General features: G+C 29.1%; 1 long non-coding RNA gene across 1 annotated transcript; it reads left to right on the top strand.

Annotated features, from left to right (window-relative positions):
- Nucleotides 1-12,063: 12,063 nt before the first annotated feature.
- LOC126264900 (uncharacterized) lies at nt 12,064-12,475 on the top strand. The gene is made up of 3 exons (XR_007547499.1): nt 12,064-12,169; nt 12,223-12,375; nt 12,429-12,475. It is a non-coding gene; the product is annotated as an uncharacterized LOC126264900 (long non-coding RNA).
- The last annotated feature ends 15,049 nt before the right edge of the window (nt 12,476-27,524 follow it).

Raw genomic sequence — 27,524 nt, 5'->3', positions numbered from 1 at the left:
TTTGAAAATGATTCTAAAAATTATGTTTAAAGAGTGACTTTATCAAAAACTGAAGTGTTTAACAGTGCACAATTAAACAAGTACCAAGAAAAGTCATTTAGGCTTTTGATATATTTTGAATAAATTAATTTATATTTCAAAGCTTTTTATTGATTGGATTACCGATCTGGATAAGAGATTGGAGCAAGTAAAGCTGGTATAACAATCTTAACTCAAGAAAGATTTTCAAGGTGAACTCTGGGTGAAATTTTCTTAATTAACAAACAAGAGGTCCAACGATCAATTCACTGCTTCTTCATAACACTTCACTTCACTTGTCGCATTTGAAGCTCAAAATGTTAAATGGAATGTTCTCCGTTATCCATCATACAGACTTGGCATCTGCCCATGTGACTACTATTTATTTTTATCACTGTTAAATTTTTTAAATAAGTTAAAACTGAGGTTGATTTATTCTTCAATTTATTAAACAAATATTGATATTAGGATGATTAGTTTAAAGAAAGTTATGTTGTTTTAAATTAAAGTTAAAACGTAAATTACTTCACTTAGATATTCTTAAATATTAAATTATATAAAAAAAACTGAATTATAATAAACATTGAGTGAATCAGTTAATTAAAATAGAATTACCCCCAATATGACACAAAAAAGCAAAGTCACTTTTTCCCCTCATCATATGAGAAATATAACACAAATATTCCATGAATACCAAAAAGCATTCGAAAATAAAAACGCAGAACAGAGAAGTGTAATTCAGGCTTTATGTGTACCAATGTATGCATGTACGTTTCCACTTAGTATAAAATACTATTTTTACTAAAAGTATCTCTCTGAAGATTTAGCGTCCGCAGGATAATAAAAGTGACAGAAAGCTCTTTCGAAATTCCCATTCATTTTGAAATTGCCACACCCACCATTCGATAAGCTTCAATAAATGGTTTTTGTGGCCAGCTCACCATTTATTGTCATCTAATGAATCACGGAATTTCTGATTTTATTCAATGGTAATGCAGTCGGTACATTAAAGTTTATTAATTAATTAGGTATGCACATGATTCGTATAGTAATGTTTATTGAACACGGGAATTAAAAAGAACACATTGCTGTTATTGTTGGCGTTTACAATTAGAATTTTATAGGTGTTGTATTGTGATTTAACTGTCATTTGCATTAGCAGTATTCTTCTGTGATTTTATGTTTATCACACACAAATAAATACAGTTGTTTTCGACCGAGCGTGGCAATTATTTAACTTTATGAATTTCATAATGGGATACTGCATTATATTGAAAGCTAATGACTATATTTATGCATTTATTGAATCAGTGTGAAATGAACATGAGTATAATAATTATTATAATTTAATGACCGAATTTATCCCGCAAATTTATTTAATGTGAACTAAATTCAATACGTGTCACGATACAAAATTGAAAGACGTATAAATTCTAGGGGAAAACATCAATCAGCCATTTACCTTCGAATTTCTACGTCCGACATATGAAATAATTCAAACCTCGTGATCCGGGATGCGCCTGCGGCAAGTACCTATCGAACATACGAAATAAAGGTATTCCCGATATACCGTCTTGGGAAAGGCGATTCATTTGTGTCAACATAAACCACATTAATGCGATACTTTACCTGGGCCCATATTTATTATTCAGCGAATTACTTGCATCCGCCGCGTTAAATATGAAAGCTCTGCGTGCGTTGAATGCCGATGCACTTAATAGACTCATGTTCATTAAATAATAAATGCAGTTGGACGGGCCGACTTAAACCCCTGCCATTTCGGTCGGTATTGTTGATTGAGGGTGGAAATGTTACGTACGGAGTACATTTCAATTGGCATTATTCAAACTGGGCGTAAACTCACTCAAATATAAAACATTTTGTGTAATATATGTGCTATATTACATACTATCATACTAAAATCAATACTTTTTTACCAAATTCATGAAATTGAGGAAAAAATCGACCTCAGTTTTGACTTATAACAATAACAAAAATAAATAGCAGTCACATGGGGTATTGTCAAGTCTGTGAGCCTCGAATGTGACAAGTGATCTTGTTGTTATGAAGAAGCAGTGAATTGACCGTTTGATCCCTTGTTAATTAATCAAGAAAAATCTAACCAGAGTTCACCTCAAAAATCTTTCTTGAGTTAAGATTGTTCCGCCAGGTTTATTTGCTCCAATCTCTTATGCAGGTCGGTGAGAATAGACGTAACTCAATCAATAAAAAGTTCATTTGTGTTACGTGACGTGACGTGAACAGAAAATTGACAATTATAAAAATAAGACACATAAAACTGTAATATATATTTATCAACTTTTTCGCGAAATGCCTCTGGCCTATTTCCAAACATGTTTAATAAGGATTTTGATACAGGTTTCAGGACAACTTTGACATTATTCATATGGAATGCTTTTATTGTCATTTTTCAACCGTCGAAACCAAAGTAGTTCACTTCATCAATTAATTATTTATTATTAATAATTTTGAACATAAAAATATATTTCAAATATAATGTAGAAAAAAATAAATATATAAAATAATTATTTATTATCATTAACCTAAAAAAAATCTATACACATATAAATAAAATTGGAGTGTCTGTTTGTAATATTGAAATAACCGTTTTTTACTACATGCATATGAATATAAATACGGTACATACACCAAAATAACATTTTTTACAATTTTTGTCTCTCACTCTGTTTGTCTGTTTGTTCTGGCTAATCTCAGAAATGGCTGGTCTGATTTTGACGAGACTTTTATTGCAGGTAGCTGATGTAATAAGGAGTAACTTAGGCTACTGTTGCAATGTCCAAGTACTGTCCAGTACCACACGCAGCTCACGCGCATGCCACCACTGGGCTGTCACGTCAGGCGCCTCGGACGAAATCGCGGGTACAGCTAGTTAATTTAAATTAAAAAGAATTGTTCTTTTAATAAAATGATGTCTTTTAGTTATTTCTTACGTTTTTACTAATTTTAGAAGACAAATTAGAATTATTTATTTTTACTTTTTTAATGATTTTTCAGGAAATTAGTATTATTAAAAAACTAAAAATCCACAGAGTTATTAAAGTGAAACTATGTAATTTATTTAGAATGAATTTAATCGTGTTGATTTTAATCCAATAGATTTTAATTGTTTGGAAATTAATCGTATGGATCAAAAGATCGTATAGAATTTGATCCTATGGAAAATGATCATATGGATTTTGATGATATGGATTTTGATCGTATGGAAAATGATCATATGGATTTTGATCATATGGATTTTGATCATATGGATTTTGATCGTATGGATTTTGATCGTATGGAAATTCATCATATGGATTTTGATCATATGAATTTTGATCGTATGGAAATTGATCGTATGAATTTTGATCGTATGGATTTTGATCGTAATTGTAGCAATTAATGCACCCAAGAAATTTCGAAAGTATTTACTACTCATACGGGACATTTTCTTCGAAACTAAATTGTTCGAGAGGACCGAAATTTCTTCCAATTTTGCTTTCACAAGAAATTTAACAATAATTTTCACATGAAATTTTTGTAATTAAAAATTTTTTGGTTATAGAAGTGTAATAAAAAGCAAACAAGAGCATGGTATAAATATAAAAAGGTTTCAAATAACAATATTGCTGAAATTTACATTAATTTATTCAAAATAAATCATTAATCAAAAACCTATATTATTTTTCCTGGTACTTAATTGTGTAAATTTGTATTAAATACATACAATTTTTGACAAATCATGCCAATCTAGAACTTATCACATACGATCACGAAACAATCACTCACCTATTACGCATCGATCACATGCCACACACGCACGATCATATGCCAATCATCATCTATCACGCACCTCTCACACACAATCACGCATAGATCACGCGCCAATCACCCACGATCACGTCCTAGTCACACACCTATCATCCATTGATCACGCGCCATTCACGCATGATGCATGCACCTATGACACATCGATAACGCACCTATGACGTATATATCACGCGCCAATCACTCACGATCACGCACTTATCACGCACGAATCATATACAAATTACACACAAACTCACCACATGTTCAAAAAACTAAAGAAAAACTTGTAGTTATCTATTTTCTTCCAAGTTTTTTAAACTAGTTAATTTGTATTTTAGCCACCACTTAACCAGTTTTACCAATATTTTTAATAATATGAGAAACGATTAACTTATTTAACCATAAATTCTGTGAATTATAATTTTCCTTACACTTCGACAATTATTAAATAATTATAATAAGCAAAAAACCGTGAATAAATAATTGATTTACTTTCAAAGAGAGTAATGAAATACTATAAATTAAAATTTGTCATTTTGTCCACTGAAAAATAAAAGGACTACGTAATTTTTTAAAGAATAAAGCTAAAGGATAATCAGACACAAGAATAACAGAAAAAAAACATTATAGGTACTGCTTTCAAATTCAAGTGGTACAGCATGTATTTTGAGTTGTGTGGAAAAATATTAAAAAGAAAACCGCAAAAGTGAAATTCTTTTTAACAAAGCAAAAACTAAATAAATATTTCATCTTATCTAACCATCCAACATGTATAAATTGCTTAGCTGTTGAAAATATCGCCCCGGAATAAAAACTCATTATTAATTTAATTTCGCCGACTCCCCCATCAATTTATCACATTCCTCAGACGTACATATATCCAAAGGAAAGGAAAATTTAAAAGAATGCATCTCGGGTCTGATAAAGCATTCGATATATCTGTAAATGTATGGCACCCCTTCAAATGTCCGTAATATTTCAGACTTGTCTGGAACAGTCCTGTGATACAATCTCATCCCGCTAACATGCGTATATACGATCGTATGATCAATATGACTACACAAAATAAAATTGTAGGCTTTCAGAAGGTGCGTGCGGAGAATGCGGATCTATGTTTTTTTTACATATGCAGAACAGGGTCGCGAATATTACTGTTATTAAATAAATGTTCCTGGGTAAATTGAAAGATTCTCATACCGGCTTGAATTTATGAAAGCCGGGGAGCAATTTATTTTAATGCTAGTTGTTTAAAATAAAATTGCTTGGCTATAAGATAAGATGTTAATGATTTTTGGTGGACACTAAGAATATTTAATATTTCTCTGTGTTAGTAGTTTAAGTATCACAATATGACAAACCGTTTGATAAAAGTTAGTAAAACAAATTTCTAATAATGTTTTTATAATATAACATGATTTTTTAAACTTACTACACGGTATGTATAATTTTGCATAAAATAGTCATCAAATAAATTCTTCAAAAAAAAATAGAAACTAAAGTTCCACCCTTGTTTCAATGTTGCCCTTTTCACCTCATAAATAACCTTAATAAAAAATGTTTAGCATGCGTCAAGACGCTGAACACAAAAACAACGCCTCCTTAAGTTATTGCCAGGTCAACCCATCCGTATTTCTGAATATGTATATGGTTCTTTGGGGAAACTCCTACATGTTATGAGAAAAATTCGGGAATCGAATGGGTGTGAGTTATTTTTAGCCATCACGTCGCTTTTGTCGCATTATAATTATAAATTCTTTAAAAAACTCAGAGGCTATAAATATTGTGGATTTAAATTATAAAAATCTGGAGATAACAATTGGTCGTATATTCTAATAAAGCACATTTTATTGTGAACATTTGTATGCGTATCCAGGATGCAGTAAACACATAAATCCACTAAACGATTCTAGCATTCAATTTACAAGCTACCACCTTCCTTTATTTTCATTTTGGCTGTCGCCAGAATCGTAAAAAAACAATAATTTATTGTATAATGGTAATTTTAACTATTTCTGCTTTCCACGTATTAAATTAGATTAAATTAAGCTTGTGTTGGTGATGGATCATTTCGAAAACAACAACAACATAGTGCAGTGTTGCATAGTCATTCAAACTTTTAAATTATTTGTCGTGCGTAGCCATTATGGAAATTCTTTTGAAATAGTAGCAGATAAATGGAACAAATGGTCTGAAAGACGTCATAAAGATTCTACTTCCACCTTTTAAATTTACGTATGTGGCGCCACTAAATTGTTCGTGGAAATATGTACGTGATCTTTTATAATAAATCTTTCGAATACATTGTTGGAGTTAATAAAAATACAGAATGTGAAGAGAAAAGTTATATATTGTCTAGTTCATTTTCTTTGGCTTATTATGATAATTCGAAATTTGCTGAATAACGATAAGCAGAAGTGTTGCCGGTAACACACTACACACTATAAAATGTAATATTTTATATGAAACTTTATGACAATTTATAATAAGAAGTGTACAGTGTTGTTTTAGTTATAATTAGTTCTTTGAATGTATTATATAATAAAAAATTATATGGTGTTACACTTATTAAATTTTCACCTTTAATACACATTATTCCTGTCTCGAATGAAGAATTGATAATATAAATCCTACGACATTTGTAGAAAATTTATATATCTAAAAAATAAAACAACAATGACAACATCAATAAAAATTGTAATATAATACTTAGTTTAGTTAATTATTTGTTAAATACTATTAACCCTTCACAGTTTAAGTATATTGGACGTTGACTGTGCATTAAAAATATTTTATATAAACACTAGGTACTATTGGTCCAAAATAGCCATGTACATTTTACACATTCCCCGTATGTTTCTTGCTAAATAATTTGTTTGGTTCTTAATATTTTCTATATGAAAACTTACCTCACAGAAAACTTTTTGATCCAAAGATGCACCCAGGAAACTCAAAAGTATTCCTACGAAAATTGTAGATGCTCCAGGTATTCCTTTCATAAACATTTAAAAAATTGAAGTATTAAGAAACATATATAATAATACTTACAGCCATAAGCATAAATAAATGACCGAAACCATTGTTAAAAGATGTGATGTTAACCAAGTTATATTGAACATATTTATTAAGCTGAAACGATGGTAAAACTTCTTACTATAAAGCGACAAAAAATGTGAAATAAAGTAAGTAAAAAAACATTTTTTGTTTCCATATAGAATACTCACAAAGAAAGAAAGAGGAATAATGAGTATGTCCATAAAGTCTACCTGTAAGTCTGAATATATACGAAAAAAATTTAAGATTACAATCATAACTAAATTAATCACAACCAATGTTAAGACGGCCAAGGAAATGAAAAGTCAAATGAAATTTTGCACTAAAAATATATACAGAAAAATCCATCATGTAAAATATTTCAACCTCTAAAACAATATTTAATGTTGAAATAATATTTTTATACTACATGAGTTGCCTTACTTGGTTTATCCTCTGCCGAAATGTTTATATTTCTAGTTCCAAAAACAGAAGAAAACAGGTAAATAAAGTGTCCTGCAAATGCCATATTTTCAGAAACAGTATGAAACTAAAATAATGAGCAAACTACGACGCACTTTAATCATCAATTAATTAAAAATTTACAATAAAGAGTAAGTACATTAAAATCTATTTAAAAGTGATGCGTTTTTAATTACTTTATTTGATTAATTAAAATGGAAATTCTCTTCAAAACCATACTAATTTAAAAGCTTAATTATTAATTAGTAACAATAATTTCGGACTTGAGGTATAATTAAATGTAAACTTAAATCTTGGAGCATTTTATAAATCTAATTATAATATACATACAATATTCTGTTTTTAATTAACTAATTTTTTATGTCCTTTTATAGTACATTTTTATATATACATATGTGTATGTGTATAATTATATTATAAAATTTTCAAAAAACCCAAATTAGCATTACCTGCGGCTGATGTAAAACATCTAGAAGGTATCATTCTTCTTTTTGATTCTAAAATAATCAACTCCTGCTAAACATAATTAAAACTAAGTAAGTTTTATCTTGTTAAGTGCTTAAATAATAAATAAATTAGAAAGAATAATTTCTGAGATAGGAAGTCTTCCACTATTTGACCACCCAGTATTTACTAAGTAAGTTTCTGCCGTATTTCAATACATATACTAGACCATCAATAGACTGGACTGAAGATTTTCTTCTAAATTTCAAAAAATTTGGCCTTTATCATTTTCTATTTTAATAACATGATGTAATGCAATAAAACCTGTATAGATCAGGTTTATTAAAGTGACAAAAAAATTAATTAAAATCTATCAGACAATAATTAATCTTATTTTAATATTTTTATTTACGTTTTGAATAATTATGTAAATAAATAATAATTATATTACATGCTTTTAATATAGATATTAAGTAGCTACAATATACATGAAACATTGAAAACTTGATCATATAAGAGATATAATGCAGTGAAAAATTCAATATTTTTTCTATAAATAGAGTAATTAATTTTTAAATTTTTTTATAAATATTAAGTATGTGCGTTGCATGTGCTTTATTTTAATTAATATAAGCATAACTACAGTGTTAATCAAACAAAACTAATACTACTGATATCCACTTTGTATTCACTTTGTTATTCTCACAGTTTTGAGCGAGAAACAGAAAATATAAAACCGATGAAATTTGTAGAAAATTTATATACCTAAAAAATCATAACAATAGTTTACAAAAGTTATATAAAAAAAATTGGATGTAATACCTGTTTTATTAATTCTTTGTTAAAGAGTATCAAACCTTTACAATTTAATAGCGTTGACCGTTGGCTGTGCATTAAAAACATTTTGTACAAAATTTGATTATTTTTATTCCAATATTGCCAGGAACATTTGACACATTCAGAATATATTGCTTCTTGCTAAATAAATTAGTTATTAATGATTTTTAAATGAAAACGAACTCACCTCATCGAATACTTTTTGACCCAACAAACCACCCAGAAAACTCAAAAGTATTCCGATGAAAAGCAGCGACGTTCCACGTATAAAATTAATAGTATTTCTTTCCTAAACATATGTAAAATTAAAATTTAAAGAAACATATATGATAATACTTACTGCAATAATGATAAAAATAAACATTGAGGGTGGATTTAAAATGGCTGAAACTGTCGTTGGAAAAAGTGATGGTAGCAGACATATGTTTAACATGTCTATAAAACTGAATCAATTTTAATTAATTATTATCTCTTAAACTAAAGACAAACTTACCTTTTAATTATTATGTGGTGATTAATAATACGTTTTAGACTATGTTCAACATGTCGTTGGTATTTATGGTTAATCAATAAAGAATTATTCAAAGTATAACCGTGGTTTATATTTTTTGTAGCGTCTTTGCAAAGGTACATTTGAAATATTACAGTGTACATTACATAAATTAAAATATTAGGTGCAGCAGTAACAACTATCGCAATATAGAAAATACAGATACCAATAATTAGTTTCATATAAATGAGATATTCATTAAAATATTTGTGTATTATCTTCAATGCGAAAAATAACTCTGTATCATTTGTAGACCACGGAATCATACAAGTACTGACAGTAAAAATTAAAATACAACTTGACAGAAAAAGTAATTTAATAAACTTTATATCTGAATTAATTTTTTTGAAAACAGATCTGGAACCAGAATTCCAGCTTCTCAAATTGAATGGACGAGTAATATGAAAATCGTTTCTCCAACGATACAGTGAAATATACAAGCTTGAAAACTGAAAACATGAAATTTAGGAAGAAAAAAAATATTTGTCATTTGATACTTACGAATAAAGAAAGAGAAACAATGGGTATGTTTGGAAAATCTAACGTTAAGTCAGGAGATAAAGGAATAAACACTGTGATAACCATTGCCATTAAATTAAACATAACCAAAACTAACACTGCCAAGGACATAGCCAACTGAAATTTTGAACTGAACACATAAAAAGAAAAATCCATCAAGTAAAAAAGTTCATCCCCTACAAAATGACAATTTTAATTAATTTTCATAAAATCTGTTTCTAGTACATGCGATATCGTACTCAAATTATCCATTTTTGAAATAAATATATTTCTATTTCCAAAAATAAAAGTAAATAGGTGTTTTGTAAATGTCATGTTTTCAGGAACAGTAAGAAAATTAGACTAAAATAATGAAGAATCTACGATACATTTTAATTAAAATTAATTAAAAATTTACAATAAAAAGTATATTAAAATCTATTTAAAAGTGATGTGTTTATAATTACTTTATTTGATTAATTAAAATAGAAATCCTTCAAAACCGTCTTAATTTAAAAATTCCCTTATTAATCAGTAACAACAATTTCGGATTTTAAGTATAATATAACTTTAAAGTTACAAGAAAAAATTGTTCTGGCATGCCGATGTTTCTTTTCAAATAAAAAATTTATTTGTATTATATTAATATTATATTATTTTATTATTTATGATTATTTAAAATTAATACACTGAAATAAAATTTAAAAATCAGTTTAAAAAAAAATAAATTTTACTTTAACATATCCATTTGCAAAAATATGCAGTAAAATCGATTTCATATATTTTCTAATTTATAATTTTATTTATTAATACATTATAGTTTTATTAATTAATTAATTCCTTTTGATATAGCAAGTATGTACTAATATAAAGAATGTGGTTATTTTCTATAAGATAAGTAATAGTGTAAAATTGTTATATAAAAATGTAACGAACAAAGTATTTCATTAAATTAATTTGATAAATTATAGATATAATTTTAAAAACATAATTACATAAAATACTCTTTGAAATACCCTCAACTAAATAATTTGAAATTAATGGGCTTATATAAATTATTATATAAAAACTTTACTAGTTACCGAGCCATTAGTCTTTTAAAAGCAACATGAAGAGTAAGTATGTATATTTATTGTATTTTAGTTAAACCACTGTGTGTTCCAGAATATTTTGCAAGTGCGTCCAATACGTTTAAGAATTTTAACCGATATAAAGGTAATGTTTTTAAAACTTAACCTTAAAATGTGTTTTGTTCTAAAATAATGATTGTATTAGTTTGTTATTTGAAATTAATAAGCATATTATTTTTGTTTACATAAATTATCAGATTATTATTAAATCAACAGTTAGATTATACCATATTGTAATTAAATTCACTTCCTTTGTAGATGATGAAATCAACCATATCATTAATATAGCACTTTTTATACCAGAAAACAAAATGTGGTGTTTATTATTTGTAATTTTCTACACATTTATTTACATTTGCGGAGCAATAATTTATTGTATAAAACAAAAAAATGTGATGTCAATCCTTCAGCTTTCTACAGGCACGTCTGCATACGGGTTGGTAAGTAAGTAACGATCACCATTAATATTAATTGCCTTAATAGCAATTTATTTATTTGTAGAGCTTTGTTATGTCAATGTCCTTATTGTATCGTGCAAAACAATTTCGCAAATTTTCAAGACGTATTCAGGACAATCGCTGGCATTTACAATGCGCCACGCCTTCAACTCGCAAAAATATTAAACAATTCATTGCAAACACTGAGAAAATTTTGATCTTCGTGTACCTTACAGTTTTAACAGTTGCTGTAACATACACTCCAATTCCGTTCCACTTGGAATATAAAGAAACAGCCCATCTTTACATGATCATAATCGGCAACATGAATTTGGCTGATTTTTATTCAGTAATTTTGGTTTATGTTAACGCCGCTATACTTTATTTAGTAGGATATCATATTGCAGCGTATGCCGCTTTCATTATATATTTTACTACATCGTTTCAAATACAATTAATGTTATTAGTTGACAACATATCTAGAATTGGTGAAAGGGGACAACATTCAAGTCAAACTTATGATGAGCAGTATCAAACACAGGTTTATTATGATATTTGCCGAAGTTCCAAACATCATAATCAAATTGTTAAGTTAGTATATTAATCAAAATATTACAAATATACAATTGATTGATATAATTGATCTAATAATTTTAGGTATATAAAAGAATATACTTTAACAGAGAAATATGTAACATTTATTCATCTTATCTGTGCTATTTCATTAATGACCACATTGTTATTCACTTTACTTTTGGTAAGTTAAAAAATATGGCATAAAAATTATAAATTAATTACAATTTTATAATTAGTTTAGAGGATTGAGTTTCCCATTAGGCTGCATTACTTTTCTGATCGGGGCCTTATCTGTCTCTTTCTTGTACGCCTTGTGTGGAATAAGAATAATAGAATTCGTAAGAATATTTTATAATGTTTTAATATTATTAATAATTTATTTTTTATTTAGAATGATATCATCAGAGAAACATTATTAAAAACAAAATGGTATTTGTGGAATACGAAGAACAGGAAGGCTTTGTTACTATTTCTAACAAACACAGAGGAAAACTTATGTTTGAAAGCTGGTCACTTTATAATCAACTACGAGCTATATATTTGGGTAATTAAATTAGTTAAATACATAACATAATAACTGGTTGAAGTTTGTTTTAGATGGTACACAAAGTTTTTAATTTATATACTGCACTTTTGTGCTTGAACCCTGACACATTGCATTTATAATCATAAGTATCCAGTTAGTTATAATTATATTTTTATTATAACAAGTTTCTAGGTTAACAGGATGATTCACCTAACTGATTTATTAGGAATTTATAGAAAACTAAAAGAGACACGAGAAATTTTTTTAAAATAGTTCCAATATGATGAGACTTGATAATATTGAGTGTCAACTCAATAATATAGTATTTTTAAGTTTTGAACGTTTTTCCTATCTTTATTTGTTTTAGAGTATTACCAATTGCAATGTTGAAAAGTTCATTCTTAATATACACATTAATAAATGAGTTTCCTATCAAAAATCATTAATGGTATATCAAAATATTAAACACAAAAATAAATAATATAAAATAAAAAAAGAGAAACACTTGTTAATATTTTATAATACTATTATTTTATTTTGATTATCTTTGGAGTTTTTCATGTATGAATATTTAAAATAAAAAATAAATGAAGTTAGGAAATAGTTCAACGAGAAGTAATAATAGGTCCAGAATATTAGGTAGAATTCAAAAATGCAGTCAAATTTATGAGATTCTATTAAAAAAAAAACAAATTCAATGTCAGTACACTGAAAATATCTTAAATAACGTTATAGCAACAAATTTCAAATTCATTCTCATTTACTTCTCTATAAATGTTTAATAACACATTTAAATGAATCACCTTGTAAATTGATTTCTTAGTATTTCAAATTTACAATAATGACGTTACTATGTCTAGTTTCACAATTAACACATTTATTTGTAACACACTATACTCTGTTCAAATTAGACACAGAGTTAAACAAACATACATAAACAAAGATGATTGAATGATAAGCACGTGATATATTTGTCTAAAAATATTATTTGTATATTTTTATTTTTAAAGAGGGCCCTGTCGATAGAAAATATTATAGTATTATACAAGTAATAAAATTTTATCACAGAATTGTGTTTAATTTATTTATTTGAAAAAAAAAATTAATCTAATAATCACTTTTAATGATAACTACAATAAATTAAAATAATACATTATAATGTTATTTAAATTTCTCACTCCATACTTTCACTGAACCTATTTCCCAATATGAAATATAAAACAGGAATATATAAATGATCACGGGGATTAGAATAATTAAATCAGTATAAGCGGCACAGCAAAAAATCACCATAAGAAATAACTACCCTCTTCCCCATTGTTTTGCGACCCGAAGTGTTATTCAAGCGTCAATAAGAGAGCGTTGTTTTCTTTGGGACCCCGAGCTCTGAATCTGTTCGGCTTTAATTGCTTTAATGCATGCAAATGATTTTCATGGAAAGATAGATGTAAACAGCGACGTTAGTGAGCCACGAAATGAGACAAGATATTGAGGCAGAGTCTGCCTGGATCCGGTTGGCGTCTCTCCGGACTCTCTCCGAGTACCAGCCCAAAAGCAAGGAGACGCTATCATTAACGAAAACCGGAATTCAACTCGCAAAGGAGCGGATCCTTCATTTTCATATTGTCATACAATAAGTCCTTTTGTCTGTAATGATGTTAATAAATTAGGTGCCTCGTTTAGTGGGTTTTGCAAATTAAATTTGAAGATTGCAGGTCAAGAACCTTGATACAGATTAAATGGTTGTTTAATCTTAGATAAAAATGATTTAAACTCTGAATAAATGAGATATAGCGACTAAATTGGTTATTCTGGTGGTTTAGTAAACCATTTAACTCATATAATTGGATTTTATAATAAAGTTTAGTCCAAATTTAAACCCAATAACATTTCCATAATTATATTTAAATGGTAACATACGCCGTGATATAATGATGACGCAGGACTGGCATATTCAAACAATAACACTGCAAAATTTTCATGGGACTGCAACAAAAGTACAGATAATTAGATTTTATATGTAAATTCGTGTAAACTTTGTATACAGGCACAAAATGGGGTGTCAGAAATCGAAACACGCCAAGCTACCTGTCAGTCATGTGCATTTTAATGTGTGCTGTTAAATAATTTAACGAATTCCTCATGCACAGATTTGAAACAAAAATACATGTATGCCTTTTAAAATATAATAAAATAATATTTTGTATAGTGTCAATCGTATTCAAAACTAGGAGCTGGATATCGAAAACTGTTTGCCAAATAATCGATACCGAACGAATCAAGGAACCGACATCCGATTCAATTTGATGCAATTTACTTTCACATGCAAAATGTTTTTAATAGAGTCAGCGAAGTGCCAGTGAGGCGAACATGCCCGGTCGTGTTTGGTAGTGCAATAGTGTTGTTGGAGTTGAAAGTGTGCACGCGTTTTGACCGCACATTGGAAGCAAGTAGCCGACCCTTTTGCTACACCAAATCCAATTTGCGGCAAATCAAAAGCTGCCCGTCACTCGCCACGCAACAACCTCAGATATTACTAACTTTACTGCACCCAAAAAGGCGATTGCATTTTAATATTTCATCGGACCGCCGCAAATATGTTCAGTTAAATTCAATAAGGGCCCTTTTTACGCTCGTTTTTTATACATCCGAAAGTTGATTTACCGAATGAAAACAGGTCATGGTTTTGTATTATTCAAAAGGGGACTCAATGTGTTGAAGTTTGTTTCGTATTTTGAATAAAACTATTAGATTTTCCGTTCCTATGTGTTATGTCAGAGAGTCGTTGAAATTTTATTTTAATTTCAATAATAAAAGCAGTATTTACAAAATAAACTATTGAATATTTAGACAATAAGTCATGTTAAAATATCTAAACATGATACAGAAGGTACATTTACTTTTTGCTTCTTGACACTTTACTACAACTTAAACCAAAACCCTGTAAATTTTTTATTTATAATCTATTTATACAATGAATAATTTTTCTATAGTTTGCCTATAAAATATTCCGGTCGCCCACCCAAAACACATTTTGTAATAAAAATATTGTAATTTAGCTAAACTTCTCTTATTAAAATGTTATAATTACGTAAATATTTATAAATTATTTTAGAAGAAGAAAACAGGCAAATTGAGTAATTTTTAAAGAAAAAAGTAAAAAAAATGTTGGAGCTTATTGCATAAAATAGTAACTTATCTATTGAATTTAACACCTTTCAAAATGGATACTTAAAAATTCAATGCCTATTAAAATATAATTTTTAACTAGATTTAATCAAATATTGCTCGTGAACACAAATAACAGAGAAAAGTGTATTTTTTATAATTTATTCCATGGTTTACCTAATATGCCAGACTAAATTCGTCGAAAAAAAAATTATTTTTAATTTCACAAACTTATTAACGGATAATATTTATTAAAGTATGCCAATACTACGTATAATTTGCATAAAAAATGTTTAATCCATGTTTTTTATTTTTTAACTATAAATAATGTTAAATACATAGCGTGATTTCAAGTATATCTTTTTATATAAGATATTTCAAAATTTATCCCACAAACCACTTATTCACTGTTAAATAACACGTCGATTTATTAAAAAAATACAATTGAATAATATAATTAATAATAATAATAATAATAATAATAATAATAATAATAATATAAGTATGTAAGTTGACCTTCAGGGTCTCCAGACTATTTAAAAATGAGGTATATAGTAGTGAAGTTCAAAAATTGAAGAATTATGTGACCAATAGCGGCGATAATTTGTGTCTTTGGAATTAGAAGGAAGGAGAAGCAGCTTTTGTAGATAGATGAATTAAACTAGTAACAAATTTTATTATTTTTTATTTTGCTTCCTCTTAGTCTTTTATTAAAATATTTGTTGATAAATCGACATTTTAAATGGTTAAAATTTGAGGTATTGAAGTGTTCGATCATTCAGATCGAATTATAAGTAAAATTAGTTAAGGAGGTGTTTCCACCATTTTATGCCAAATCGACAAAACTTTAAACCTCATTGGATTTTTGTGTTATTCTACCTCATCAAATACCTTATTTTTCTTTTATCACAATACCTTTTAAAAAATACGAATTTTGGAAAAGAAGAGCATTTATTTCTTCAAATGATTGTAACTGCGTCAAAATAAACCAAATAAAACACTTTTTTAAGTTTTTTATAAAACTTAGTTTATCGTAAAAAGTTATTCAATTTTCATATTTCGTCACTTTTTACAAATAAACATTTTATTCATCCTCATACCATCATGTGCTAATTTTTACTTCTAATTTATTTTTCATACATGACAAATGTTTCATTCATAGTTTAAAACAAAAATATATAAAAACTTCCTTTTATACAGTATCGAAAAGTAATTTGAACATAAAAAAACAACAATTTTCCTCTCATTTGGACCATTCATCTAGATTTTTCAAATTGTTCTTTTTGAATCTGAAAATTGATTTGAAATTTTATCAGCTTATCTTTTTTTAATTCGATAAAAAACATTTTCAGGCATGAATATCTCCATATTGGACATTAATTTAAAACTAAATATAAATTGACAAATAAAAATGTATATTTTTTATAATGTATGAAAAAAAATAGAAAAGAAACAATCGGTCCGTAATGGAAATATAAAATTAATATTTTTTTCGAAAATTTCAAAAATCTCATATAGTATAAATTTTTGTTTTGTAGGGTTGATTCAAATTCTCTTTGTTATAATAAAAAAAATCATTCCGATTATTTGAAAATGTAAACGTGTTTTTGAAATTCATATTGTTTCGGGTTGGCTGAAAAATTCATGAATATGTGTTTAGCAGGATAAAAGATAAAAATTTCAGAGAAATCCAAAACCCCATATGTATAATATTTAAACTATTTAAAATTATATACAGGGTGTTAAAAGACGATTTCTTAAAAAAAAAATTTAATAAAAATCCAACAGAAAACGAGATAAAAAATGTTAAAGTTTGTAACAAACCTTATTCTACAAAAGCTGTTCAAAGTTTTCTCCATTGATCTGCAAGCAAACCTAGGCCCAATTTCGTTGCACTAGTTCCAACGTTCCTCCTTGCTGCTGTTCCCGAAGACGCAGATTATAGGCAGCCGTTGTTATCCGTTCACGCAATTCACCGATATTTTCTACTTCCGTACGGTACACTTCAGTTGAAAATATTAAGAAGTAAACACTGCATAAAAAAAGTATCAAAACAAGGTTTGTTAAAAATTTTAATTTTAATTTTTATCTCGTTGTCCGTTGGACTTTTGGATAAGTTATAAAACACCCTGTATAAAATAATACTTTTGTAGGTATATATTAAATAATAATGTTCGCAACATGTTTAGTATATTGTAAAATCTGCGCAGTAATTAATTAATTTATTTGTTTATAATACAATCCAGCATGTTCCATTCAAATAATATGTTGCTAATTAATTATTTTGGAAGCAATGTAACAAGCTTTTCTCGCTTGCATTAACGAGAAAGTTTTCATTTTACGAAAGTGGACCGGCTAAATATGTAAATCTTCCTTATTTAGCCTCCGTAATTATCTATAAACAAGTTTGTTTTACATTTTCGACCAGACATGTTTTCCGCAACTTCCTGACATGGGTCCATTTATCCTTTGGAAATGTTACATCTATCACAGCACAAAATTCGCTAATGTTCTTTGTTGTTTCCGAGTTGTACTTTAATTTTAATAATTAAACACATCAGTAATAATTACGTCTGTGATGTTATGCATCCGTTCTGAATACAACCATGGATGTATTCAGTAGAGTTTACTAAATATGTACTTTGAAAATTGCCTCGCGGTCAAACATATCATTCCACATAACGGATCTTTCCTGAATGGGAAGAACAATCTTTCATCTCAATTAAATTAGATGTTAACAAAAATTCATTAACATTATAGTATTATTGTTCTGATTGACAAAATTATAATCTGTATTTATTTAATATAATAAATTAATATAAAATAAAATAATACTATCCCTATTATTATTATAATTATTTTTATTTTTAAAATAAATTACATTTATATTAATTAATCAAAATTGATTGTTTATCGCACGCTATAAGTAATTTGAAGGATAATGTGATGCGTAGAAAAAAAGCAATTTATTTCAATTCCGTATCGCAATCATCATCCTACTATAGTATTGATTGGACAGATAGGGGTGCGTGTGTTGTTGTACGGAAAGATTGTTTGGAATAGAAATACAATTTCCTACAAAATTGGAATCTAGAAGTACATGCAAGAAATTAAGTTTGTTATCAGCTTTCCCAAGATACATGAATATAATTATGTTGTCCTAACTGAAATGGAGCCCACCTACCCAATAGCATGCATCTTGAGGTTAACGAGAAAAAAAAATTATTCCGTGTTTTATCTCTCGACGGAAATCTGATTTCGGTGTAATTCAATTTTGTACTTTCTGGCGTTCATCAACCATCATATAATATGTATGTTTAAAAACATCTAACAAACAAATCGTGTCCGTATTAGTCAATTAAAACCGTTTATTCTTAAATGCATTTTAAATCCTGAATTAAAAATGCCTCGAATGCCAATTTTACATTCGTTTAATTTACATAGAATATAGAATAAAATGTCCGTGGGCTGAAAGTAGCATAATTGCGTGTCAACGGTTTAAATGTCCTTTTTCTATTTTTCGGTAAATTGCCTTTATACCTAAAATTAATTTTGGACTACGTCACGCGAGACTAATATTTTATATCATATTTTCTCTAATGGGAAAGGAATATTCTTAATTCTAAAGAAAATTGACATAAAATTGATTACGATTTATTTATTTTAAGATGTTATATAAATATTTTTCCTTTCACATAAATATATTGAATTGTAACACATTTTGCTTTATTAGTGTTCAAATACCATATATTTTGATATTTTAGTTTCTTCCAAATTATACTATTGTTGAATGAATTAATATTTTTCATATTTTGAATAAAAATGTTCTTTACTAATAATTTGGGTTATAATGCCGTCATATTATATGTTATTTACAGTAAATAATTCTTACACTTCGTGGAAAAAAAATCCATTAACAGTCGGAATACTCCATAATGTCAAGTATAATCAATAAATGTCAAATATAATAATATGCATAGACTACTACAAATTTTAAGTTGAAATAATACATTTATTTGTTTTTATACAAGATTTTCTCAATTTCAATCTTTCCAATATTAATAATTTTCGCTATGAATTATTATAGGAAATAAATTTATTATATATTCAAAAATCAATGTCTTCAGATAGAAGTTGTACAAGCAATAAACGATTTCCCATTTCACTTCTCTCCAATGTGGGAGGACGGAAATAAAAAGTGAAAACGTCATTTTGTCTGACACTGCTGAAAGCAAATTTTACATTGAAAATTTAAAGTCAAAATTGATTCTGGTACACTTGAAAAAAAATTCTATGGCGTTAATCAATGCTTTAATTTGGCTTGGAAGTCCATCCTTTATATTCATTCGTTCAGTTTTTTTCACAATGTTGTCACAAATCCGGACTAATTAAAACAAATATATATAATACTTTGTATATTATGTCAAATAAAGACAAATATAACAATTTACATGAAGATTTTACATGATTTAAACTTAATAAAGCTCGTGCGACGTTCATGATAATATTTAAGAGCTCCACATACATACATCTCACGAATTTAATTTGTCCTGGTTTTATTGCCATTATCACACATCCAACCGTGTCACGTACCGAATAAATGGAAATCGTGCTTCTTTAACACATAAACAAGCAAAATTTAATAAAAAATCAATGGGAATTTCTGGAATCTCCGCGGACAATCGCGTAAAAAATGTGAAACCTTTTGTTGTTAGAAAATATGAAATGTTGTATGAAAAGAGCTTAGTAAATATTGAGTTCTCCTGACTTATTATTTTGATTTTTTCTATCAAAAAAAAATTATTATTTACGTTTTTTAAAGAGACATAATAAACTAAAATAAAAACAAAACAAATATTAATCCATAATTTTTCATTTTAATAATCTACAGGTTATTAGAAATTAATAGGTTAATAAGTTTATGTTTTACTTTTATATTTAATTACTGTCGTGTTGTATATTGTGTAATGTAATTTGTTTTATCTAAACCAAAATAACCTTTGACTTATTTTATTTTTAATTTATTATTATTAAGAAAAACCAGATAAATAAATAAACAGTTTTCACTTTCATTCATTTATTCAACCTAGAAGTTTTTATACACTCGCTCTCAAACAAACTTCAAATCATTCAGTAAATAAATACTGAATTAGTTATACCAGACCTTAATGAGATTTAATTCTCAATTTAATGGAACAAATAGCATTTCCGTGTAAATTCACCGCATAATAGGGCTATAAAGGGACCTTCTATATGTATATCTTTAATTTGTACAGCGAAATTAAACACGTTCAAATAAGCGCCCCGGCTTTCATTTTATACGCCAATTCGTATGCTTTTTGGGGATGTGCTTAGGGGTTTCGCGGCTAGTGATTAAAACATCCGCCTAGCGTGTGCTACTTCTTTACCACGTATATTCAATTATATAGCTATTGAAACAAAGACCTTTCTGATAATTTAAGCTTTTTATAAATATTATTTATGAGACATTTTACAAAATCTTATTATAATATTGAAAATGTCTTTTCAAGTTTATTATATAGGTACAACATTTATATTCGATATAAAATATTGTAAAGTTATGAAATATATCTATCAATAAATAGTCCCAATAAAAATAAAATGCAGGATATGCACCATAATATTTATTTACAATTTTAGTACGTCTACCAATATATTTGATCATAATCGAAGAATTACTACATTTTATATTGTTAAATTGCTACAGCCTACAAAAATTCTACCAATAAAAGTTGATATTGAGGGCCATATGTTTAGTTTGTGAGTAGTAACTATTTACACAGAAATAACTCGTTGCATCTCTGACAAAATTGGAATATAGTCATAAAATTTTGAAGAATTAAACTAATATTCTACTTAAAACGCATTTTTCATTAGATTAGATCCAAACTCATAATTGGAAATAAGACAATGACCAATCTGATGGACAATCTACTGCAGCATCTCTCAAAAAAATTACATGAAAAACTATAGGAATAACAGTTATAGCTGGAGCTAAATCGCTTGTAAATTTATTTTATACAGCTATTGACAAGGCTGAAAAGACAGTGGCTGAAGGTACTTCATTTCTATGATTGATGAATATCATCCAGATCGTCCAAGTGAGGTTATCCTTTCAGAAATGATGAATGAATAAAATAATGACTGAAGGCATCTCAATTGACCGGGTATATTTTAACAATTAATTTGATTATAAAAAAGTTTTCCTGTAATTGCTCAAAATTCATATATAAATATGAAAAGATGACTCTGATGGTGAGGTACCATTGCTAAACGTTATTTGAATTTTTAGTATTTTTTTTTTTGAGAACTGAAAAGCAGAAGGTAAAAAATAAAATATATTATTGTTGTATTGTATCATACATTTCTCGTATTCCACAGTTTTCTTAAAAATATAAGTTTGATGCGGGCGCATTCACCATATTTACAAAGGAATTTACATTCAACTTAATTTAACGAAATGGGATGAAATAAATCCGTCGAATTTCGGAAGGTAGAGGAAATGTACGAAATTAATTAAGCACATCTTAACTACTGTTTTTTTGTTTTCCTTTGAAAAACAATTTTACTGTAGTACATGCTCACTAGCGGTGAATGAAATTGATCGTCAGTATTAAGGAAGAAACGTGGAAATGTGGAAAATTAATTAGGCACATCTTCAACCGAACACGGCAGATTCCTCTCATTATGCGAACACAGTTTATAAATTGCTTTAATGCCGAATGTCATCTTGTATAAACGAGAAGTTCATTTTAATTTAATTTCATTACGGGTTGAAACGCCAAGTCGGCAAAATATAAAAGCTAATAAGAAACAAAATCGCCCCCCGTTCCTCCGATTCGTAAAATTACATTCTTTTGTTTCACCTTCATTTAGTCCATTGTTTTGCCCCTTTGTTGTCGTCGTTTGCTTTTTGTTTATATTAGAAGGAAAGAGTTATGTTAATATATTTGAATTGCTGGCGTGTTTACAATCCAATTGAAATAGAATTTAAAACGAGGAGCTCAAATTGAAGTTTTAGAGGTGACAAAATTTTAACAAACAATTCAATAAGTGACATTATTTTAATTAATTAATTAATTAATTAATTAGTTTGAGACGCATTGCCATATTTAATTAAGCAAGTTTCAAAGCCACACAGAATGTAATTAGATAAGCAGCATTTAACTGTGTTAATAAAGTCTGGACATTTGTTTTACGAGGCATTTGATTGCTGAAGATGCAGCCACTGGTTACCTTTAATTACCAAAACCACTTGTCTGGTAATTTCATTTAATTAAATATGTGGACGGTGCTAAAGTTACACACCAATTGTGTTGGTAGTTTGCAACAATTTACTAGTTCTCACACCACAATTACACTTTGCTAATTTAAATAGGTGAATAATTGTGTTTGCGACAGCCGGTACGTGTTGTGTTTTACGATTATCACCAATTCCACATTCGCATCCTCTTATTCAATTAGGCCTCTAAGTGCTACATGAAAAATCATACATTTATTTAATTCTCCAACTTCAATATCTCAATCTTCACATTTAGAAACGAATATAAAATATGTGAGAAAGAGCAAAGAGTGTGACTATGTTCCATGCATGCACCTACATCGTGTTGCCATGAGAACCAGGTCTTAACCATTTATCAGGAGAACTTTCATTTCAAGCCACGTGTACCTAATATGTTATGCCCTGCAATACGCAGGGGAATGATTTTCTACGCAACTACAAGACGCACACACACACCAGAGCAAGCCGCTAGAGAGATCACTATCTGCTAGACAAATAGCGCGCTGAACAGCGGGCTAAATAATTTAAATCGGATGTACACCTTGCAGAGTGGTCCTGTTGAATAATTAAAATTTATTTTTTTACTCCGCTATTTTCTTATTTTCGGTGCTGCTTTGCTGAAATATAGGTGATTCACTATGTATGAGTCGGGACAGTGTAGCTGGGGACGATTGTCGACATTGAAAATTTAATGGACCCCATTAAACTTCAGCTTAAGGAATTCCTTTTTTTTTGCTTCAACTAAAAAATCAGGACAAACCATATAAGTGTCTCTAAAAATGTCTTTGCAGTAAATTTATTTTATAATTTTTGAACTAATGGTCTGTTTGATCCATATTCAATTCAAAATTATCCATGAAGTATCAAAATATTTTGTATTAGTGTCTTCTTATTATGTTAAAGAACTTATAATGTAATCCTTGATATATATTATGTGCCAGACAACATCCTAAGTGTAACAAAGCTTAGAAGCGACAGTCAAAAAATCATTATCAAAGCGAAATTAATAATCTAAAATGCAAAATATGTTTTTGTGATGACTAAGATAGAATCATAAATCATCTAATCATAAGGTACACCATTACGGTTCTTATAAATATTAATAAACGGAGCAGCAAGAAAGGAAACGTATTAACATTTCTATGTTGCAGCCTCTGCCAAGCGTTCCGACTCGAAATCTGAAATTCTGGTCCATCTGAAACGGCATAATTAAAGGATTCCTAACTTTTGTGCGAAATACTGACAATGGCATGTGATGAATTGTGGACATTTGATAAAAAGACAACGGCGGGAATTTCACTGTGAAATTACATCTTTAGATATGTGCAATATTACGATATACGCGAGAAATGTAACTGTCGGTCACGTAGAATAGTTCGGATTTGTGTTTGAAGAACGGAATTGAATTACTTTCCTTTGATGTTAAACATAAATTTTTCATGTATTTTTCGTTTGTCGCTGATATGCGAGCACTTTGTGACTAGGAAATTCACGCAGAAAACTTTACTGCAAGGACCAAAATTATAACTTTTTATTACTGAACGTCTTGGAGTACATGGAAGTTGAAAGAAGTTTTTTAAATATTCAATCTCACATAGAAACTATAACTATAATATATTTGTGTCCACATTCCTAATTCAAAGATGGACATAAAAAGTGTTAAGATAAATATAGTTTCACCAGCAACCCATAAACTAGACCAATAATGATTGGCTTCATTAAAGAATTTTTACATACTTGTTTGCTTCAGGATTGCTCTTATCAAAGGTTGTGCGTGCATATACAAACATTTTGTATAATATATAAAATATGCGCATGTTGATATTTGATTGTCATTAGCCAGGTTATTGTATATCTTAGAGTCATTTTAAGGTTAATGTACCTTGTTCACTTCTAAATAATACAACATTAAACTTTTTTTGCAATTTGGGATGAAATGGCCAGCGTAATACAAGAAGAGGAAATCCGGCATTGTATTCTCTTCGAGTTTCGAAAGACGTTCAGATTCGATAATTTTGATCTCTCTGACTCCTATCAATGAAGAAGACCAATGACATTAGACAACGACATGCTAAGAGCAGAAGTGGAAGCAAACCAATAATAAACAATCGAAGAACTATCAAACTCTCCTAACCAATCTTCGTTGACCATCCAGGAAGATTTACAGCAGATTAGACCAATAAACAGAGCAGGTGTTTGGATTCCTAATAACCTATCCGAAGGGAACAAAGTCAACTGACCCATCACATGCAACGCATTGCTTCAACGACGCCATACAGAACCATTTTTTGATCGTTTGATCAAAGACAAAAAATGGGTACCATATAATAATCCAAAATGCAAAAGGTGGTGGCTCTCTCCAAATGAATCACCATGAAGTATTGCGACGACAGATTTACTTTCAAAAAAGGCGCTTCTGAGTGTTTGGTGTAATATTCGCGAAATTGTTCACTTCGAATCCGGCGAAGTGTTATTGCAAACCTTTATTGTGAACAACTGGATCGAGTAAATCAATCAATCGAAAAATATCTGACGATTGTCAACAGAAAAGGCGTCATTCTGCAACACGACAATGAAAGACGACAATGTGTAGACAAACGATAGAAATTAGTGAATTAGGGTGGGAGGTACTACCTCACCCACCACACTCACCTGATATTGCACCCTCGAATTATTCCGATCACCTACAACATGTTCTTAGTGGCAAATAATTTGAAAATTTGGATGATGTCCAAAATGCCATCTCGAGATATTTTACTGTAAAACCAATTGATATTTATCAGTCCCGGATTGAAAATTTGTAAACTAAATGGCAAAAGGTGATTATATTAATGATTAAAAATAAAGACTTATTAAAATTTTATTCGTTTGAAAACGACATTACTTCTAATATTTTTCTACGTCAGGATTGTCTTCCTTCAAGGTGGTGCGTGCATATCCAAACACCTTGTATAATACATAATTTAAATACTTACTTTTTAAAACAATATGCAACTTAAATTCTCTAAATTTTCAAATAAAATAAATCAAATAACATTCATTCTGGTAATTCATTTGTATACATCATTGGTAACAGTACTTCAACAAATTTAAACAATTCATCAACCGGCAAGATCAACACCCCATCTCGATGTCTGACAGCCCCACACAAACAAAGCTTAAAGAAAATGAAATTTAGAATTCGTAAAAGTTTTGCGGGGTGTCGTAAACACATTTTTCATTGCGTATGCATGACGGAATGGAAACAAATGGAGTAAAACGGAGATTGGTCCAGACTGTTGCCGGATGCAGAAACTTCGAGTTCTTGGAGTCCCATTGTGAATCCAAGCGGGAGTGCAAGAAAATAAAAACTTCATTTGTGTTCTGTAGAGGGAAAATCGAGTGATTTAATATCGTCGAATAATAGTTTCAACATTACGTCCAGAACTAAGTTTGAAAAAAAAAAAAATGTGCGAATAATAGTATAAAAGTTAAAAGCAGTAACAACTGTTTTATTAAATAATAATTTTAATAAAATAATTGTCAAGACTAAGAATTTAATTAAATATATTTAGTCAGAAACGACTGTCCATGCTAGTCGGAAACTTTCCGTTCATCTTAATAAACTTTATAAAACAATAGAAATTGCTAAAATTTTAGTTCTCTTATTCATTTGCAGTAGTTTATATTAATGGTAACCCAACATCAATTAATCAGCCTTATTGATAGCGGTTTAGTTTAATAAAATTCTGCTGTCAAACAAGTTTCTAGCAACTTATGATGTTCGGCTCCCCAATTTGTTTTTGCTGTCGAAGAATTCATTTCGTCCGCCTAAGATAAACAAGGCAAACTTCCCAGACGCGTTCCGAACTACAAACAAACTATCCCCCTTGTATCATGTGTCAGTATATCAAAAATTTTCTATTAGAAAAGCGGTAACGGGCGGCCGCTGGCCATTTCTCATCCTGGCGACATCGCGAATTCGCATCGACACGTCGAGAGGAAAAACAAATAAGTTTAAATGTGCACACAAAGGCGAGGGTTAGCGGTTGCCCGCAGACACAGGAAGTGGGACGGCGCTGTCGACTGGACATCCGGACATGGGGGGTCATATCTCACACGCCACGGCGCCAGAGGACTCCCGGGGGAACCGGACCACTTTTCACGATGGGATAGGTGTGAGTAAGTCGCGGGAAGATGTGTTTTATGTTCTTCGGTTCCTGGCCGGTTGTGTATACGGTTACGGAGACTTTTTATTTCCGGATACATGCTCCGACTACCAAAGGCAGCGCCAAACACTTATCGTCCCACGTCTGTTCGGGATGTTTTTTATGGCTAACAGAAATCGATTATTTGCATGAGCATATATCTAACATATTATAGACTGAGTGCAAATTATATATCTTCTAATTACGCATATTTATGTCAAATAGAAGAATTTTTTATGAAACTTCAATTAATAGAGAAATAAAAGAAAATAATCACAATAGTTAAATTTGTCTAGGACAATTGATATTGTTCTTTTTAAATATTATCACATCACATATACTTGTTTCCTTGTTTTATATACAGTGGTGATCATTATTAAAGCAACTTCTTAATAATTTTCTAAGTTGAGCTGGATATAAATATAGTAAATTTTGAAAGGTTTCACAAAGTGTTAATTTCACATTAACACTTTGTATAATATCCTAATATACCCCTTCAAGCTTTTTGA

The sequence above is a fragment of the Aethina tumida genome, chromosome 3 (assembly GCF_024364675.1).
Source record: "Aethina tumida isolate Nest 87 chromosome 3, icAetTumi1.1, whole genome shotgun sequence".
Lineage (NCBI taxonomy): Eukaryota > Metazoa > Arthropoda > Insecta > Coleoptera > Nitidulidae > Aethina > Aethina tumida.
This window is presented reverse-complemented; position numbering and strand designations above follow the sequence as displayed.